Source organism: Ovis aries, chromosome 1 (genome assembly GCF_016772045.2).
Source record: "Ovis aries strain OAR_USU_Benz2616 breed Rambouillet chromosome 1, ARS-UI_Ramb_v3.0, whole genome shotgun sequence".
NCBI classification, from domain to species: domain Eukaryota; kingdom Metazoa; phylum Chordata; class Mammalia; order Artiodactyla; family Bovidae; genus Ovis; species Ovis aries.
The window spans coordinates 112,855,745-112,873,603 of NC_056054.1; the positions used below are offsets into that span (position 1 = coordinate 112,855,745).

General features: G+C 67.8%; 10 non-coding genes across 10 annotated transcripts; 6 read left to right on the forward strand and 4 right to left on the reverse strand.

Annotated features, from left to right (window-relative positions):
• Nucleotides 1-4,012: 4,012 nt before the first annotated feature.
• TRNAG-GCC (transfer RNA glycine (anticodon GCC)) lies at nucleotides 4,013-4,083 on the reverse strand. Its single transcript has one exon. It is a non-coding gene; the product is annotated as a tRNA-Gly (tRNA).
• Nucleotides 4,084-5,564: 1,481 nt separating this feature from the next.
• Nucleotides 5,565-5,647, reverse strand: TRNAL-CAG (transfer RNA leucine (anticodon CAG)). Its single transcript has one exon. It is a non-coding gene; the product is annotated as a tRNA-Leu (tRNA).
• A 558-nt stretch (nucleotides 5,648-6,205) lies between these two features.
• TRNAD-GUC (transfer RNA aspartic acid (anticodon GUC)) lies at nucleotides 6,206-6,277 on the forward strand. Its single transcript has one exon. It is a non-coding gene; the product is annotated as a tRNA-Asp (tRNA).
• A 738-nt stretch (nucleotides 6,278-7,015) lies between these two features.
• TRNAG-UCC (transfer RNA glycine (anticodon UCC)) lies at nucleotides 7,016-7,087 on the forward strand. Its single transcript has one exon. It is a non-coding gene; the product is annotated as a tRNA-Gly (tRNA).
• A 278-nt stretch (nucleotides 7,088-7,365) lies between these two features.
• TRNAE-CUC (transfer RNA glutamic acid (anticodon CUC)) lies at nucleotides 7,366-7,437 on the forward strand. Its single transcript has one exon. It is a non-coding gene; the product is annotated as a tRNA-Glu (tRNA).
• Nucleotides 7,438-12,489: 5,052 nt separating this feature from the next.
• On the reverse strand, nucleotides 12,490-12,560 carry TRNAG-GCC (transfer RNA glycine (anticodon GCC)). The gene has a single exon. It is a non-coding gene; the product is annotated as a tRNA-Gly (tRNA).
• A 1,480-nt stretch (nucleotides 12,561-14,040) lies between these two features.
• TRNAL-CAG (transfer RNA leucine (anticodon CAG)) lies at nucleotides 14,041-14,123 on the reverse strand. The gene has a single exon. It is a non-coding gene; the product is annotated as a tRNA-Leu (tRNA).
• A 558-nt stretch (nucleotides 14,124-14,681) lies between these two features.
• TRNAD-GUC (transfer RNA aspartic acid (anticodon GUC)) lies at nucleotides 14,682-14,753 on the forward strand. The gene has a single exon. It is a non-coding gene; the product is annotated as a tRNA-Asp (tRNA).
• Nucleotides 14,754-15,492: 739 nt separating this feature from the next.
• TRNAG-UCC (transfer RNA glycine (anticodon UCC)) lies at nucleotides 15,493-15,564 on the forward strand. The gene has a single exon. It is a non-coding gene; the product is annotated as a tRNA-Gly (tRNA).
• A 277-nt stretch (nucleotides 15,565-15,841) lies between these two features.
• On the forward strand, nucleotides 15,842-15,913 carry TRNAE-CUC (transfer RNA glutamic acid (anticodon CUC)). Its single transcript has one exon. It is a non-coding gene; the product is annotated as a tRNA-Glu (tRNA).
• Nucleotides 15,914-17,859: the final 1,946 nt, after the last annotated feature.

Consider the following 17,859-nt stretch of genomic DNA (forward strand, 5'->3'; position numbering starts at 1 on the left):
TGGCCCCGTCTCGGCTGGTCTATCCCCAAAGGGTTTCACGTCTGTTCAAGGACTGTGTCCTTCGGAGGGAAGTGGACGGCAGACGAAAGGCACCAACGTGCGGCGAGGGCGGCACACTCGGGTGCGATGGCACAAAGGCGAGTCCCCTGTGGGAAAGGAGCCCCTGTGGCCCGACGTGTGCTTGCCGTCGCCAAAGGAGGTTTCTCGAGGCCCCTGCCGGGGCTGTGGGCGTCAGAGTGCATGGGGAGAGTATCGGAGGAAGGTGCTTGGGGCCATGGCTGGTGGGCGCCCCACGTGGATCAGGGACCCGGGCAGGGCGATCGCGAGCAGAGGCGCGGCGGCGAGCAGGGAGCTGGGAGGCAGGCCCGGGGTGCTCGGTCGGGGCGTCTGCATGGACGGCCGGCGGGAAGGGGCGGCGTGGGGCTCTCGGGGACCTGGCCGAAAGATCGGCAGGCCACTGGAGCAGGGCGTCTACAGAAGCATGGGCGTGGCGGCGAAGCCGTGCCAGGCACATGTGAGAGGCTGGGACGGATCTGCGGTAGGTAGGGGTGGGGCGTGGGGGTAGGGCTGGGGCTGCCGAGCCAGACGGAGGCCCGCACTGGTGAACGCCAGGGCAGGGCAGGCCAGGGCAGGACGTGTGAGGGATAGCCCGAGCTCCAGGGGGATGTTGGTGGGGAGGTGGGGCCGAGCCTGGAGTCTGGCGGGAAAGGCAGAGGGCAGCCCGTGACTGTGAGGGGGCTGTGGCGTGAGGAAGATGGCGGGTGAGCACTCCATTTGGGTGGGGTGGCGGGTGAGCGGGGCGAGCCACACTGGTGCTCGGTGCCACAGGCTGCTCAGGCTCGGCGGCGGGGCTGTGGCTCCGGGCGGAGGCTAGGACGCAGGCAAGCGAAGGACAGAAACGGAGTGCCAGCGCCAGCTGGGGGCCAGACCCGGTCCGAGATGGGTGGGCCCACCGTACCGCCCCAGAGACCAAAGTCACCACCCATCAGGAGGGAGTGTCCAGTGTCGGGGGTGACACTGCTGGGGCCTCAGGGTGGGATGGGGCGGGGTGGCTGGCAGCGCAGGTGGCTGTGATTTCATGAGGGCCAAGGAGAGCTCCCATGTGACCGAGCACAGTCATCCCTCCAGGGTACACGCCCGCAGAGGGCAAACCTCGGGGAGGTCTGAGGGTCCGGACACCGCCACCGCCACGGCAGCACCGCCTGCCAGGGCCCGTACACGGAGCAAACCCCAGCGCCCAGCCACACACGGCGGGCCCAAGAACGGGTGGCATCGATGCAGCATGGAGCCATCACTCAGGCATCAGAAACACGTCAACTATTGCCATTTGTCACAAGCAATGATGCAGCTGGAGACTCTTACACTCGGCGGAGAATGTCAGACCGCGTTGGACAGAGGCATGTGGAGCATGGAAAATAATACAAAACGAAGCTATTTGCCAGGAGAAACCGACTCCGCAGAAACCCACCTTAGGGTAACGCAAGCGGAAAGGCAGCGCTGGAGGGATGACTGGGGAGCTGCAACGCACAGATACGCAGGACCCTGTCTAAAGGGAGAAGCGCCAAGTTCATCCAGTTCAACACAGGGAATCAGCGTCAGTGCCCTGGAGTAACCTCAAGGGGAAAAGAATCTGAAACCATATATGACACTCGAGATCTGCACAAGCAAAACAGGATCACTCTGCGGTCCACCGGAAACCAGCACAATATTGGGAATCCACTGTACTTCCGCAACAACCGTGACTACGACGTCGGAGTAAGCTTTCAAAAGAAAACTAACTCAGCAGGCAATGAAGTCAGCGGAAAACAGGTGAGCTATGCCAACCCCACCCTGGGTACATATCCACGAAAGTCGCACCTCTTCATCCGGAAAGACACATGCAACCCCCACAGTCACAGCAGCACCGTTTGCCATAGCCGAGACGTGGAGAAAACCCTAGTGCCCATCCCCAAAGGCTCAGCCACCAAGATGCAGTATCAGAGAAAGGGAGAGAACGGGATGTCACCGAGCCGTCCACAAGAGGCAGATAGTGTCACTGGCAGCAACGGCGGCTGGAGCTGCAGAATATTACCCTTGGTGAGGGAAGTCAAACAGACAAGGTCACGGATGGGTGGACTCTAAAGTGTTGTACAAATGAATCCCTGGGCCAACCAGACACAGACTCTCAGACACAGGAAAGCCGCTTGGGGCTTCCCAAGGGGTGCAGTCAGGGACGGAGGGATGAATGAGGAGCTGGGCTCAACGGATCAACCGTACCAGTACTGCGTAGGAAGGGGAGGAGGAACAAGGACACGCGGGATACCGCAGGGAATGAGATCCCATATCCTGTCATCACCCGTAATGGAAACGAGCTGAACACATAAGCCCCCCCCACCCACAGACAGGACTGAACCCCAACGCTGTACAGCGGAAACGGACACCAGGTTGTAGATCAACTACGCTTCCAGGACAAGTGCTACTCCGTCGAAGTCAGTCAGTCGAGGATCAGTCCAGCAATAGGAAAAGAAGAGCTTCCATTATGATCCAGGAAAGCCAACCCTGGGCACGCGTCGGGAAAAGACGACAAACACCCCTAATGGGGAGAGATGCAGGCATCCCCAGGGTCACCGCAGCCCTCTGTGCCGGAGCCGAGACCCGCGGAAACGCCCAAGTGCCCGTCGGCACGTGGCCGGCACAAGAAGGTGAGGGATATCTGTACCGTGGAATATGACGCAGCCCTCAAAAGGAGCCGCCATCGCCATGGGCCGCAAGGTCAGACGGACCCACAGAAGGGTCCGCTCAGTGAAGTGAGTCGCTTGGATAGGGAGAAAGCTCTGTGGACTCTAACGACGAATACAGACGAATCTATGCGCAAAGGGAAAGTGACCTTGAGACCTCGAAAACGTACATAGGGCTACCCAAGGGGAAAGGCAGGGAGGGACGAAGTTGAAGTCGGATCAAGAGATAGGAAAGACTGTGCTTACAGTAGAAGAGCAACAGAGCTTTCCTCTGTAGCAGGAGAAGTGTATTTGTATCTCGCCTTCACCTACACTGGAAGACCACCTGGCAAAGAACAGGGGACTGAATCACTTTGCCGGGCACCTGAGACTCACCCAGGAATGTGAATCCGTTCTACTTGTGTTCGAAGAAGCAGAAAAGGAGCAGGCCGTGGCTTGAAGTGGGGGGTGGGGGGAGGCAGGCCAGTGGGACAGATGCAAAGGCAGGTTCCTTGGCAAGAGTGGGATTTGGAACGGCTCAGGGAGGAACGGGGCGTGGGGGGCGGGGTGTGTGGAGATGGGGGAGGCGGGGAGCTGGGGGTGGGATGGGTGCATGTGGGGGAGTAGGGGGACGGTGAGGCTGCAGGCTGAGGTGGGGGTGCTCTTGGGGCAGGGCTGATGCTGAGGTGAGGCGCGCAAGAGGGTTTCAGGGGGAAGGGGTGGTGTTTGAGGTGGTGAGGGCGTTGCTGTTGGAAACCTATTTCTGCCGAGGCCAGGCCCGAGGGCGAGGGCCGGCAGCTGGTGGACTTCTTTGGAACTCGTCCTGCAAGACGTGGTCCAGGGACCCTGCAGGCAAAAGGGAGGTATGCTTGCCAGATGTGGCAGCTCCCTTGCTCCTGGCTGTGCAAACGTAGTGTGATTGATTTCTCTCGGAGTGTGGGGAGAGTGAGGCAGGGAGCTTGGAGACGGACGTTGTGAAAGATGAAGTGTGGTGCGGGCGGCTGCCAGCGGTGGGGTATTCCTGCCAGTGCAATCCCCGAGCCCTCGGCTGGGTCCGGGTGAGGACGCGAGCAAACACAAGAAAGGTGCCTGGACGCACGGGCGGCTGAGCCCGCAGGGTTTGGGGCCACGAAGGCTTGGCAGCAGGGCCTTTTGTGGGTGAGGTGGGGAGGGGTCCTGGGCGTCTGCGTGGGAGAGGCAGCGGGCGGCAGGTAGCAAGCCAGCGTTTGCAGGAGCGCTGCCTCGAGCGCGTTTCAGCGGGCAGACCTAGTTGGGCTCTGGGGCCGCACCGTGGGACCAAAAGGGGACGCTGGGGCTGCATGGGCCGGGAATCGAACCCGGGCCTCCCGCGTGGCAGGCGAGAATTCTACCACTGAACCACCCATGCACCGGTGGCCAGCGCCGCCCGTCGCTGCCCCTCAGGCGCTGGCCGCCACCCGCCCGCCGCTGCTCACTGCTCGCCCGTGGGCATCTCTCTGCCCCGTTGCAGCAGGAGACGACGGGCGGGCGACCTGTAAGACAGGATCCGGGCACGTGCAGGACCCCGGGGCGCGGCGCTCTCGGAGGGAGCCCGGGGCGACGGGACGCGGGCCCACTCGGCCCGTCCCGCGCCTTCTGCGCCGACCACGGCCGCCGCGACCCTGTCGCTGTCGCGTGAGGGCGCCGGGAGCCGACGCCGTCTGCCCGGCGCCGGGATCCCTGTCAGGTGCAGGCGCTGCGTGGTCGCTGCGGCCGCGCGCCATCGTTCCTCTCAGCGACCGCCGGGTCCCGACCCAAAGTCCCTCTGGCGGGCTGGCTTTCCGGCCGTGCCGGGGTGGGGCGTGCGAGAGCGGGCGGGGGAAGGGACGCCGGGCTCGGTCTGTGCGGGAAGCGCGAGCGCGGGAGGGCGACGCCTCCGAGCGCCTCCGCCACCGCCCCCCCCACCCCCCATCCCATCCTTAGAACCGCGCTCAGGCCCAAGGACCCAAAGGCGTGTGAGCCTGGCTCCTGCGCTCTGGCCGACCGCGCTCCCGGGGTCCGGCTCTGACTGGGTGGTGGTGGTGAGCAGGGGCCCTTTGGCAGAGCGGCTCCTGGCTCGGGGACTGCCGGCTGAGAGGCAGGGAGCGCGCCAGGGCGGGCTTGGCTCCGGCCGGGGCAGCGGCTTCCCACGGGAACGGGCGCCGTGGCGCCGAGGTCGGGGGCGCGGGCCGGGCGCCGGGGGTGGGCTGGACGGGCACGCAGGGCTTCCGCTCCTCCCCAGCGGAGCACCCTTCCCGGGACGGACTCGTGCAAGGAAGGCCGGTGTGCGCTGGCCAGCAGGAAGGCTGGATGGCACGCGTCCCGGGCGGGCGGCAGGCAGGTTGCGGCCCGGCCAAGAACGCACGGCGGACAAGGGTCGAGGGCACGCGGCAGCCCCTTGGCGGGCAAGGCGGGGGCTCGGCCGCCTCGCTGTGGCTGGGGAGCGCAGGCGGGCCGGCGGGGCGGGCGCGGAGGACGGGGTGCCGGCCTGGCGGGAGAGCTGGCGGGGGCGGCCGTGGAAGCAAGGCTGCGAGGGCGAGTAGGCCGTTCCCGGGCAGAAGTCGGAGCGCCGGCGAAGGGAGGAGGGCTTGCCACCCGCCGCGGGGCTGCGTGCTTCGGCGCGGCCGGGGGCGGGGCGCGGCGGGGCTGTGGGAGTGGGAGTGGGAGGGTGGGCGAGTGTGGGCCAGGGGGAGGCAGGGAGGCAGGAAAAGCAGCAGCTGCAGCTGCAGCCAGCTGGCGAGGAAAGATGCGCTGAGAAGGACTGAAGGTGCCTTCTGTGGGGGTGCAGGTGGCGGCGGGAGGGCGTGTGTGGAGAAAGGCAGTGGCGCGCGGAGGACGGGTGCGTTTGTCCGGCGGGCCAAAAGGCTGGCTTGTCAGGAGTGGGATTCGAACCCACGCCTCCAGGGGAGACTGCGACCTGAACGCAGCGCCTTAGACCGCTCGGCCATCCTGACGGCGGGCCTGGCTGGGCGCGTGGCCGCTCGCCTGGCTGGGACCCGACGCGGCGCGAGCACCGGCGCCCTTGGCGGGCCGCGCGGGGCGCCACGCCAGGCAGGCAGGCAGGCAGGCAGGCGGGCGGGCGGGCGTCCGGAGTGGGGGTCGACGGAGCCGGCGCGCGGCGGCCGGCCGAGGCGCCTGGCTCCGCCGCCGCTCGCGCCGCGGACCCAGAGGGCCCTGGGCGGGCCGGCCCTCCCCACCCGCGCCTCTCCTGGCCCGACGCCGGCCGGCGCGCGCCCACCGTGTCGTCGCAGCCCCGCTTGCCTTCTCGCGCCCCCTTCTCCCGGCGGAACGCCCGCGTTGGAGGCAAGAGGCGGCGCGCTGGGGAGGGTCCAGCGCCCCGGGGGTCCGGGTCCCTGTCGGGGTGGCGGGCTGCCGCTGTGACCGAGGCGGTTGGTTTGGTGCGCGGTTGGGTCGGGACCCGTGGTGGCCGGCGGCCCGTGCTGGGCAAGGGGAGGCGTGGGCAGGCAGCCCGAGAGCCCGAGGGCGGCCGGGCGGCAGGACGGTCGCCGCCGTCCTCGTTAGTATAGTGGTGAGTATCCCCGCCTGTCACGCGGGAGACCGGGGTTCGATTCCCCGACGGGGAGGCAACACACCCTTTTGGTGGCCGCGGTCGCTCTCTGTCCTGCCGCCAGGCCCCAAGGGCCCTTCGTCTCCTCCCGCCGTCTTTGGGCGAGGCGCCAGGGCGCCGCCGACGGCGGTGCCCGGCCTAGCTCCCGGCGACCCCTCTGCCCGTGCAGCGCTCCAGCCTGAGCCCTTTGTCGTCGGCGGGCGCACGGTCGCCACGGCGGAGCGAGGGCCTCCTTGGCGACCCCACGGCCTTGCCCGACCATAGCCGGATCTGGCGGGCGGCCGGCCGCCCGCCCACGCGCCGACCCCCAGTGGCTGCCTGAGTGGGCTCGTGGGCTCGCGACGGCCCCGCCGCGTGCAGGCAGGTGGGTCCCGTGTCCCCTTGTCGTCGTGGGAAGTGGCCTCGCCCAGCGCCCGGTGGAGTAGGGCTTTGGCCAGCTGGGTGCTGGAAGCTGCGTGCCCCGCGTTGCCCGCCGGGGGTGAGGGCGGGGAGGCGTTGGCGGGCCGCGGCGGGGAGCGAAGGGCCGGAGGGCCGCAAGGCCGCGGGGGCGCCGCCCTGGGGCGGTGGGGCCGGTGGATTCCCGGCGACCGCGTGGCGCTGGCGCGCTTGGGGCGCCGCGTGGCTGCTGGGGGCGCCGGCGGCGCGGCGCAGAGCCTCCGGCTGACGGGGCGTCGGGGCAGGGATGCGGAGGCGGCGGCGAGAGTATGCTGGGGCGAGCCCGGGGCCGGCGTCTGGCGGCCGCCCGGGCTGTGGAGCGTTGGTGGTATAGTGGTGAGCATAGCTGCCTTCCAAGCAGTTGACCCGGGTTCGATTCCCGGCCAACGCAGCGGGCCGACCTTTTGCTGAGTTCCAGCGCTCTCCCGGCAGGGGCGTTCGGGGCACAGAGAGGTGGGAGCAGGGAGCCAGCCCGCTGGCCGGCGGCTTTTGGCGTGTGTGCGAGAAGCCGGCGGCGCGCGCAGTGTTTTGAGGGTGCTGAAAGCAAGACGGCACGCCAGGGCAGGCGGCTGGACTTGCAAAGGCCGGGTGTGGGCAGCAAGGTGGCACGGGCGGGTGGCATGGAGGCGCGGGGCTCACCAGGAGCAGGCGAGGGCTGAACCCCGACGCTCCCTGGTGGTCTAGTGGTTAGGATTCGGCGCTCTCACCGCCGCGGCCCGGGTTCGATTCCCGGTCAGGGAAGCCTTTCTTCTTCCTCTCCGCCTGCCACCTGCCCACGTCCTCGCTGGACACCCTGCCACCCTTTTCTTAGCCTACGCTTGCTCAGCGCTGCGCCAGAGGCCCCCGGGACCCTGCCCGTCCAGCCCCAGCACGATTCAGGCCACCTCCGCCGTCCCGCGGGGCAAAGGTTTTGGCCGCAGTGGCAACCTCGCGCCGCTTCCACCACGACGCGCCTGAGGCCTCCCATCCACCACCCCCCCCCCCCCGCCTCCCTCCCTCCTGAGGGGCTGTGGCTGCTGCCCCTGGTGGTGGCGGTGATGCTCCTGGGCTTGGGCTGGTTCTCCTGCTGGGGGTGGTGGTGAGGAGGTGGGCTTGGATAGGGCGGGCGGCGGTAGGGCTGGGGGTAGGGCTGGGGGTAGGGGCGTGGGCTGTGGCGGTCGCCAGCTGGGGGCCAGCAGCGGCAGGGGCGGTGGCCACAGCCGAAGGTGAGCGAGGGGGATCTGCCTCTGGGAGTGGGGGCCGTGGCCACGGACCGCCTGCCTTGTCGTGTCTCTCATGCCAGCCACCTCTCTGGGCGGCTTGGCCAGTGCGTGCCAGGTCCCGGGCTGGCTGTGACTCCCGTGTGCCGCTGGCGGCTCCAAGAGGGTTCTGGTCTTGAGTGGGCTCTGGGAGGCGGACCACGGCGCCCGGGAGGCATGGGTAGCAGTTCAGTCGCCCAGAGGCAGCGACGCCTGCCAGGGAGGACAACCCGACCATCGTGCTGTTTCCCTTGCCTGACCACAGCTCTCAATCCTACTGGACTGAGGCAAGATTTACCCAGGCCTCCCTCCCCCACTCGTAACCAAAGGTGGGCACTCGGGTGCACACACACACACACACACACACACACACAGAGCGCCCTGTTCCACGCACCCCTCCCCTAGTTATGACATCGAATAGTTTCCCATTCTCTCCAAACTGTCTATCCAGGATCCACTCCATCCCTCTCCCCACCCTGTCACCGTCTTCCCCTAGGAACTCTGCGCGAGGGTGATCCTCCAGCACAGTCTCCTCTTGGCCCCGTCTCGGCTGGTCTATCCCCAAAGGGTTTCACGTCTGTTCAAGGACTGTGTCCTTCGGAGGGGAAGTGGACGGCAGACGAAAGGCACCAACGTGCGGCGAGGGCGGCACACTCGGGTGCGATGGCACAAAGGCGAGTCCCCTGTGGGAAAGGAGCCCCTGTGGCCCGACGTGTGCTTGCCGTCGCCAAAGGAGGTTTCCTCGAGGCCCCTGCCGGGGCTGTGGGCGTCAGAGTGCATGGGGGAGAGTATCGGAGGAAGGTGCTTGGGGCCATGGCTGGTGGGCGCCCCACGTGGATCAGGGACCCGGGCAGGGCGATCGCGAGCAGAGGGCGCGGCGGCGAGCAGGGAGCTGGGAGGCAGGCCCCGGGGTGCTCGGTCGGGGCGTCTGCATGGACGGCCGGCGGGAAGGGGCGGCGTGGGGCTCTCGGGGACCTGGCCGAAAGATCGGCAGGCCACTGGAGCAGGGCGTCTACAGAAGCATGGGCGTGGCGGCGAAGCCGTGCCAGGCACATGTGAGAGGCTGGGACGGATCTGCGGTAGGTAGGGGTGGGCGTGGGGGTAGGGCTGGGGCTGCCGAGCCAGACGGAGGCCCGCACTGGTGAACGCCAGGGCAGGGCAGGCCAGGGCAGGACGTGTGAGGGATAGCCCGAGCTCCAGGGGGATGTTGGTGGGGAGGTGGGGCCGAGCCTGGAGTCTGGCGGGAAAGGCAGAGGGCAGCCCGTGACTGTGAGGGGGCTGTGGCGTGAGGAAGATGGCGGGTGAGCACTCCATTTGGGTGGGGTGGCGGGTGAGCGGGGGCGAGCCACACTGGTGCTCGGTGCCACAGGCTGCTCAGGCTCGGCGGCGGGGCTGTGGCTCCGGGCGGAGGCTAGGACGCAGGCAAGCGAAGGACAGAAACGGAGTGCCAGCGCCAGCTGGGGGCCAGACCCGGTCCGAGATGGGTGGGCCCACCGTACCGCCCCAGAGACCAAAGTCACCACCCATCAGGAGGGAGTGTCCAGTGTCGGGGGTGACACTGCTGGGGCCTCAGGGTGGGATGGGGCGGGGGTGGCTGGCAGCGCAGGTGGCTGTGATTTCATGAGGGCCAAGGAGAGCTCCCATGTGACCGAGCACAGTCATCCCTCCAGGGTACACGCCCGCAGAGGGCAAACCTCGGGGAGGTCTGAGGGTCCGGACACCGCCACCGCCACGGCAGCACCGCCTGCCAGGGCCCGTACACGGAGCAAACCCCAGCGCCCAGCCACACACGGCGGGCCCAAGAACGGGTGGCATCGATGCAGCATGGAGCCATCACTCAGGCATCAGAAACACGTCAACTATTGCCATTTGTCACAAGCAATGATGCAGCTGGAGACTCTTACACTCGGCGGAGAATGTCAGACCGCGTTGGACAGAGGCATGTGGAGCACGGAAAATAATACAAAACGAAGCTATTTGCCAGGAGAAACCGACTCCCGCAGAAACCCACCTTAGGGTAACGCAAGCGGAAAGGCAGCGCTGGAGGGATGACTGGGGAGCTGCAACGCACAGATACGCAGGACCCTGTCTAAAGGGAGAAGCGCCAAGGTCATCCAGTTCAACACAGGGAATCAGCGTCAGTGCCCTGGAGTAACCTCAAGGGGAAAAGAATCTGAAACCATATATGACACTCGAGATCTGCACAAGCAAAACAGGATCACTCTGCGGTCCACCGGAAACCAGCACAATATTGGGAATCCACTGTACTTCCGCAACAACCGTGACTACGACGTCGGAGTAAGCTTTCAAAAGAAAACTAACTCAGCAGGCAATGAAGTCAGCGGAAAACAGGTGAGCTATGCCAACCCCACCCTGGGTACATATCCACGAAAGTCGCAACTCTTCATCCGGAAAGACACATGCAACCCCCACAGTCACAGCAGCACCGTTTGCCATAGCCGAGACGTGGAGAAAACCCTAGTGCCCATCCCCAAAGGCTCAGCCACCAAGATGCAGTATCAGAGAAAGGGAGAGAACGGGATGTCACCGAGCCGTCCACAAGAGGCAGATAGTGTCACTGGCAGCAACGGCGGCTGGAGCTGCAGAATATTACCCTTGGTGAGGGAAGTCAAACAGACAAGGTCACGGATGGGTGGACTCTAAAGTGTTGTACAAATGAATCCCTGGGCCAACCAGACACAGACTCTCAGACACAGGAAAGCCGCTTGGGGCTTCCCAAGGGTGCAGTCAGGGACGGAGGGATGAATGAGGAGCTGGGCTCAACGGATCAACCGTACCAGTACTGCGTAGGAAGGGGAGGAGGAACAAGGACACGCGGGATACCGCAGGGAATGAGATCCCATATCCTGTCATCACCCGTAATGGAAACGAGCTGAACACATAAGCCCCCCCCACCCACAGACAGGACTGAACCCCAACGCTGTACAGCGGAAACGGACACCAGGTTGTAGATCAACTACGCTTCCAGGACAAGTGCTACTCCGTCGAAGTCAGTCAGTCGAGGATCAGTCCAGCAATAGGAAAAGAAGAGCTTCCATTATGATCCAGGAAAGCCAACCCTGGGCACGCGTCGGAAAAGACGACAAACACCCCTAATGGGGAGAGATGCAGGCATCCCCAGGGTCACCGCAGCCCTCTGTGCCGGAGCCGAGACCCGCGGAAACGCCCAAGTGCCCGTCGGCACGTGGCCGGCACAAGAAGGTGAGGGATATCTGTACCGTGGAATATGACGCAGCCCTCAAAAGGAGCCGCCATCGCCATGGGCCGCAAGGTCAGACGGACCCACAGAAGGGTCCGCTCAGTGAAGTGAGTCGCTTGGATAGGGAGAAAGCTCTGTGGACTCTAACGACGAATACAGACGAATCTATGCGCAAAGGGGAAAGCGACCTTGAGACCTCGAAAACGTACATAGGGCTACCCAAGGGGAAAGGCAGGGAGGGACGAAGTTGAAGTCGGATCAAGAGATAGGAAAGACTGTGCTTACAGTAGAAGAGCAACAGAGCTTTCCTCTGTAGCAGGAGAAGTGTATTTGTATCTCGCCTTCACCTACACTCGAAGACCACCTGGCAAAGAACAGGGGACTGAATCACTTTGCCGGGCACCTGAGACTCACCCAGGAATGTGAATCCGTTCTACTTGTGTTCGAAGAAGCAGAAAAAGGAGCAGGCCGTGGCTTGAAGTGGGGGGTGGGGGGAGGCAGGCCAGTGGGACAGATGCAAAGGCAGGTTCCTTGGCAAGAGTGGGATTTGGAACGGCTCAGGGAGGAACGGGGCGTGGGGGGCGGGGTGTGTGGAGATGGGGGAGGCGGGGAGCTGGGGGTGGGATGGGTGCATGTGGGGGAGTAGGGGGACGGTGAGGCTGCAGGCTGAGGTGGGGGTGCTCTTGGGGCAGGGCTGATGCTGAGGTGAGGCGCGCAAGAGGGTTTCAGGGGGAAGGGGTGGTGTTTGAGGTGGTGAGGGCGTTGCTGTTGGAAACCTGTTTCTGCCGAGGCCAGGCCCGAGGGCGAGGGCCGGCAGCTGGTGGACTTCTTTGGAACTCGTCCTGCAAGACGTGGTCCAGGGACCCTGCAGGCAAAAGGGAGGTATGCTTGCCAGATGTGGCAGCTCCCTTGCTCCTGGCTGTGCAAACGTAGTGTGATTGATTTCTCTCGGAGTGTGGGGAGAGTGAGGCAGGGAGCTTGGAGACGGACGTTGTGAAAGATGAAGTGTGGTGCGGGCGGCTGCCAGCGGTGGGGTATTCCTGCCAGTGCAATCCCCGAGCCCTCGGCTGGGTCCGGGTGAGAACGCGAGCAAACACAAGAAAGGTGCCTGGACGCACGGGCGGCTGAGCCCGCAGGGTTTGGGGCCACGAAGGCTTGGCAGCAGGGCCTTTTGTGGGTGAGGTGGGGAGGGGTCCTGGGCGTCTGCGTGGGAGAGGCAGCGGGCGGCAGGTAGCAAGCCAGCGTTTGCAGGAGCGCTGCCTCGAGCGCGTTTCAGCGGGCAGACCTAGTTGGGCTCTGGGGCCGCACCGTGGGACCAAAAGGGGACGCTGGGGCTGCATGGGCCGGGAATCGAACCCGGGCCTCCCGCGTGGCAGGCGAGAATTCTACCACTGAACCACCCATGCACCGGTGGCCAGCGCCGCCCGTCGCTGCCCCTCAGGCGCTGGCCGCCACCCGCCCGCCGCTGCTCACTGCTCGCCCGTGGGCATCTCTCTGCCCCGTTGCAGCAGGAGACGACGGGCGGGCGACCTGTAAGACAGGATCCGAGCACGTGCAGGACCCCGGGGCGCGGCGCTCTCGCAGGGAGCCCGGGGCGACGGGACGCGGGCCCACGCGGCCCGTCCCGCGCCTTCTGCGCCGACCACGGCCGCCGCGACCCTGTCGCTGTCGCGTGAGGGCGCCGGGAGCCGACGCCGTCTGCCCGGCGCCGGGATCCCTGTCAGGTGCAGGCGCTGCGTGGTCGCTGCGGCCGCGCGCCATCGTTCCTCTCAGCGACCGCCGGGTCCCGACCCAAAGTCCCTCTGGCGGGCTGGCTTTCCGGCCGTGCCGGGGTGGGGCGTGCGAGAGCGGGCGGGGAACGGACGCCAGGCTCGGTCTGTGCGGGAAGCGCGAGCGCGGGAGGGCGACGCCTCCGAGCGCCTCCGCCACCGCCCCCCACCCCCCATCCCATCCTTAGAACCGCGCTCAGGCCCAAGGACCCAAAGGCGTGTGAGCCTGGCTCCTGCGCTCTGGCCGACCGCGCTCCCGGGGTCCGGCTCTGACGGGGTGGTGGTGGTGAGCAGGGGCCCTTTGGCAGAGCGGCTCCTGGCTCGGGGACTGCCGGCTGAGAGGCAGGGAGCGCGCCAGGGCGGGCTTAGCTCCGGCCGGGGCAGCGGCTTCCCACGGGAACGGGCGCCGTGGCGCCGAGGTCGGGGGCGCGGGCCGGGCGCCGGGGGTGGGCTGGACGGGCACGCAGGGCTTCCGCTCCCTCCCCAGCGGAGCACCCTTCCCGGGACGGACTCGTGCAAGGAAGGCCGGTGTGCGCTGGCCAGCAGGAAGGCTGGATGGCACGCGTCCCGGGCGGGCGGCAGGCAGGTTGCGGCCCGGCCAAGAACGCACGGCGGACAAGGGTCGAGGGCACGCGGCAGCCCCTTGGCGGGCAAGGCGGGGGCTCGGCCGCCTCGCTGTGGCTGGGGAGCGCAGGCGGGCCGGCGGGGCGGGCGCGGAGGACGGGGTGCCGGCCTGGCGGGAGAGCTGGCGGGGGCGGCCGTGGAAGCAAGGCTGCGAGGGCGAGTAGGCCGTTCCCCGGGCAGAAGTCGGAGCGCCGGCGAAGGGAGGAGGGCTTGCCACCCGCCGCGGGGCTGCGTGCTTCGGCGCGGCCGGGGGCGGGGCGCGGCGGGGCTGTGGGAGTGGGAGTGGGAGGGTGGGCGAGTGTGGGCCAGGGGGAGGCAGGGAGGCAGGAAAAGCAGCAGCTGCAGCTGCAGCCAGCTGGCGAGGAAAGATGCGCTGAGAAGGACTGAAGGTGCCTTCTGTGGGGGTGCAGGTGGCGGCGGGAGGGCGTGTGTGGAGAAAGGCAGTGGCGCGCGGAGGACGGGTGCGTTTGTCCGGCGGGCCAAAAGGCTGGCTTGTCAGGAGTGGGATTCGAACCCACGCCTCCAGGGGAGACTGCGACCTGAACGCAGCGCCTTAGACCGCTCGGCCATCCTGACGGCGGGCCTGGCTGGGCGCGTGGCCGCTCGCCTGGCTGGGACCCGACGCGGCGCGAGCACCGGCGCCCTTGGCGGGCCGCGCGGGGCGCCACGCCAGGCAGGCAGGCAGGCAGGCAGGCGGGCGGGCGGGCGTCCGGAGTGGGGGTCGACGGAGCCGGCGCGCGGCGGCCGGCCGAGGCGCCTGGCTCCGCCGCCGCTCGCGCCGCGGACCCAGAGGGCCCTGGGCGGGCCGGCCCTCCCCACCCGCGCCTCTCCTGGCCCGACGCCGGCCGGCGCGCGCCCACCGTGTCGTCGCAGCCCCGCTTGCCTTCTCGCGCCCCCTTCTCCCGGCGGAACGCCCGCGTTGGAGGCAAGAGGCGGCGCGCTGGGGAGGGTCCAGCGCCCCGGGGGTCCGGGTCCCTGTCGGGGTGGCGGGCTGCCGCTGTGACCGAGGCGGTTGGTTTGGTGCGCGGTTGGGTCGGGACCCGTGGTGGCCGGCGGCCCGTGCTGGGCAAGGGGAGGCGTGGGCAGGCAGCCCGAGAGCCCGAGGGCGGCCGGGCGGCAGGACGGTCGCCGCCGTCCTCGTTAGTATAGTGGTGAGTATCCCCGCCTGTCACGCGGGAGACCGGGGTTCGATTCCCCGACGGGGAGGCAACACACCCTTTTTGGTGGCCGCGGTCGCTCTCTGTCCTGCCGCCAGGCCCCCAAGGCCCTTCGTCTCCTCCCGCCGTCTTTGGGCGAGGCGCCAGGGCGCCGCCGACGGCGGTGCCCGGCCTAGCTCCCGGCGACCCCTCTGCCCGTGCAGCGCTCCAGCCTGAGCCCTTTGTCGTCGGCGGGCGCACGGTCGCCACGGCGGAGCGAGGGCCTCCTTGGCGACCCCACGGCCTTGCCCGACCATAGCCGGATCTGGCGGGCGGCCGGCCGCCCGCCCACGCGCCGACCCCCAGTGGCTGCCTGAGTGGGCTCGTGGGCTCGCGACGGCCCCGCCGCGTGCAGGCAGGTGGGTCCCGTGTCCCCTTGTCGTCGTGGGAAGTGGCCTCGCCCAGCGCCCGGTGGAGTAGGGCTTTGGCCAGCTGGGTGCTGGAAGCTGCGTGCCCCGCGTTGCCCGCCGGGGGTGAGGGCGGGGAGGCGTTGGCGGGCCGCGGCGGGGAGCGAAGGGCCGGAGGGCCGCAAGGCCGCGGGGGCGCCGCCCTGGGGCGGTGGGGCCGGTGGATTCCCGGCGACCGCGTGGCGCTGGCGCGCTTGGGGCGCCGCGTGGCTGCTGGGGGCGCCGGCGGCGCGGCGCAGAGCCTCCGGCTGACGGGGCGTCGGGGCAGGGATGCGGAGGCGGCGGCGAGAGTATGCTGGGGCGAGCCCGGGGCCGGCGTCTGGCGGCCGCCCGGGCTGTGGAGCGTTGGTGGTATAGTGGTGAGCATAGCTGCCTTCCAAGCAGTTGACCCGGGTTCGATTCCCGGCCAACGCAGCGGGCCGACCTTTGCTGAGTTCCAGCGCTCTCCCGGCAGGGGCGTTCGGGGCACAGAGAGGTGGGAGCAGGGAGCCAGCCCGCTGGCCGGCGGCTTTTGGCGTGTGTGCGAGAAGCCGGCGGCGCGCGCAGTGTTTTGAGGGTGCTGAAAGCAAGACGGCACGCCAGGGCAGGCGGCTGGACTTGCAAAGGCCGGGTGTGGGCAGCAAGGTGGCACGGGCGGGTGGCATGGAGGCGCGGGGCTCACCAGGAGCAGGCGAGGGCTGAACCCCGACGCTCCCTGGTGGTCTAGTGGTTAGGATTCGGCGCTCTCACCGCCGCGGCCCGGGTTCGATTCCCGGTCAGGGAAGCCTTTCTTCTTCCTCTCCGCCTGCCACCTGCCCACGTCCTCGCTGGACACCCTGCCACCCTTTTCTTAGCCTACGCTTGCTCAGCGCTGCGCCAGAGGCCCCGGGACCCTGCCCGTCCAGCCCCAGCACGATTCAGGCCACCTCCGCCGTCCCGCGGGGCAAAGGTTTTGGCCGCAGTGGCAACCTCGCGCCGCTTCCACCACGACGCGCCTGAGGCCTCCCATCCACCACACCACCCCCCCCCCCCCCTCCCCTCCTGAGGGGCTGCGGCTGCTGCCCCTGGTGGTGGCGGTGATGCTCCTGGGCTTGGGCTGGTTCTCCTGCTGGGGGTGGTGGTGAGGAGGTGGGCTTGGATAGGGCGGGCGGCGGTAGGGGTGGGGGTAGGGCTGGGGGTGGGGGCGTGGGCTGTGGCGGTCGCCAGCTGGGGGCCAGCAGCGGCAGGGGCGGTGGCCACAGCCGAAGGTGAGCGAGGGGGATCTGCCTCTGGGAGTGGGGGCCGTGGCCACGGACCGCCTGCCTTGTCGTGTCTCTCATGCCAGCCACCTCTCTGGGCGGCTTGGCCAGTGCGTGCCAGGTCCCGGGCTGGCTGTGACTCCCGTGTGCCGCTGGCGGCTCCAAGAGGGTTCTGGTCTTGAGTGGGCTCTGGGAGGCGGACCACGGCGCCCGGGAGGCATGGGTAGCAGTTCAGTCGCCCAGAGGCAGCGACGCCTGCCAGGGAGGACAACCCGACCATCGTGCTGTTTCCCTTGCCTGACCACAGCTCTCAATCCTACTGGACTGAGGCAAGATTTACCCAGGCCTCCCTCCCCCACTCGTAACCAAAGGTGGGCACTCGGGTGCACACACACACACACACACACACAGAGCGCCCTGTTCCACGCACCCCTCCCCTAGTTATGACATCGAATAGTTTCCCATTCTCTCCAAACTGTCTATCCAGGATCCACTCCATCCCTCTCCCCACCCTGTCACCGTCTTCCCCTAGGAACTCTGCGCGAGGGTGATCCTCCAGCACAGTCTCCTCTTGGCCCCGTCTCGGCTGGTCTATCCCCAAAGGGTTTCACGTCTGTTCAAGGACTGTGTCCTTCGGAGGGGAAGTGGACGGCAGACGAAAGGCACCAACGTGCGGCGAGGGCGGCACACTCGGGTGCGATGGCACAAAGGCGAGTCCCCTGTGGGAAAGGAGCCCCTGTGGCCCGACGTGTGCTTGCCGTCGCCAAAGGAGGTTTCCTCGAGGCCCCTGCCGGGGCTGTGGGCGTCAGAGTGCATGGGGGAGAGTATCGGAGGAAGGTGCTTGGGGCCATGGCTGGTGGGCGCCCCACGTGGATCAGGGACCCGGGCAGGGCGATCGCGAGCAGAGGGCGCGGCGGCGAGCAGGGAGCTGGGAGGCAGGCCCCGGGGTGCTCGGTCGGGGCGTCTGCATGGACGGCCGGCGGGAAGGGGCGGCGTGGGGCTCTCGGGGACCTGGCCGAAAGATCGGCAGGCCACTGGAGCAGGGCGTCTACAGAAGCATGGGCGCGGCGGCGAAGCCGTGCCAGGCACATGTGAGAGGCTGGGACGGATCTGCGGTAGGTAGGGGTGGGCGTGGGGGTAGGGCTGGGGCTGCGCAGCCAGACGGAGGCCCGCACTGGTGAACGCCAGGGCAGGGCAGGCCAGGGCAGGACGTGTGAGGGATAGCCCGAGCTCCAGGGGGATGTTGGTGGGGAGGTGGGGCCGAGCCTGGAGTCTGGCGGGAAAGGCAGAGGGCAGCCCGTGACAGTGAGGGGGCTGTGGCGTGAGGAAGATGGCGGGTGAGCACTCCATTTGGGTGGGGTGGCGGGTGAGCGGGGGCGAGCCACACTGGTGCTCGGAGCCACACTGGTGCTCGGTGCCACAGGCTGCTCAGGCTCGGCGGCGGGGCTGTGGCTCCGGGCGGAGGCTAGGACGTAGGCAAGCGAAGGACAGA